Source organism: Elephantulus edwardii, unplaced genomic scaffold (assembly GCF_000299155.1).
Source record: "Elephantulus edwardii isolate Elephantulus edwardi_28Jun2011 unplaced genomic scaffold, EleEdw1.0 scaffold00021, whole genome shotgun sequence".
Lineage (NCBI taxonomy): Eukaryota > Metazoa > Chordata > Mammalia > Macroscelidea > Macroscelididae > Elephantulus > Elephantulus edwardii.
In genome coordinates, this window is record NW_006399771.1 from 16,348,836 (window position 1) to 16,349,894 (window position 1,059).

Genomic DNA, 1,059 nt, shown 5'->3' on the forward strand with positions numbered 1-1,059 from the left:
ACTTTGTATTCTTTCAATGTTTTTATTGAATTTGATTTGTTTCCTAATATATGATCAATTCCTCACACATCTATGCAGCTGTCCTCTCAAGTATCTCTTAGCCTGCTAGTAACTTCTCCTACTTGTCCTCATCTCTTCAAAAGTTTGTAATTGTCCTTGGTGGTTTACAGGGAAGCCAGAGACCATCTTCCCCCTGACTAATGCACTTTCTTTATCCAGTGTGGAAACAATAGAGAGAGGGTCTCACACCTCTAGGAAGCTTCCCTCTCAGATCACCCTTAGCCTAGTGGGTAGCTCTCCTCCCGGTGTCCACCTCTATCTCTTTTAAAGTTTGTAACTGTCATTCATGGTACTGGTGTGCAGGGCAGCTGGAGACAACCTTCACCCTGGCTAATGCACTCTCTCTAGCTGTTCTTTATGCTTTATTGACAGAAGCAAGACCTCTAAGCTTGTTACTTTTAGATATCCTCTATCTATAGCACATTTTATTACCTTTTTTCCATTGTGCTTCCTTCCTTTTCCTCCCTGTGTTTCTAAAATGGAAAGATATATGACTTCCTTGAACATCATAACTATTTAACAAACTAATACAATCTAGCCTTTGCACACACACTGAGATATACTAAATACCACTGCAGTGGTTATATAGTGATTGAATTCCAGAATCCCATGTTGGGTTCTCTATTGCCACTTTGTTACATAAATGAGCCTTATAATTCCTTCCAATATCATGCCTCTAAGAAACAACTTTATTAACATTTTCTGAGTCACATATTACTGACAATCAATTCTCTCTATTATCAATGATAAGTAAGTTTTGTCTATCTAGACTTTTTTTTATTTTGTAATTTTGGGTTTTTTTAATTGTTGCTTTTAATGAATCAATTAGCCTATGTATTAGCATTTAAAACTCTTTTGTAGCCTAGTGTGGTAAGGAGCTGTGTTGTAATCAAAAAGGCATGCGGTTCACATCTACCAGCTTCTCCACAGAAGATAAACAAATTTCCTATCATGCAATTAAACTGCCTCTGAAAACCTGCTGGTGGGTCAGCTCTGGGT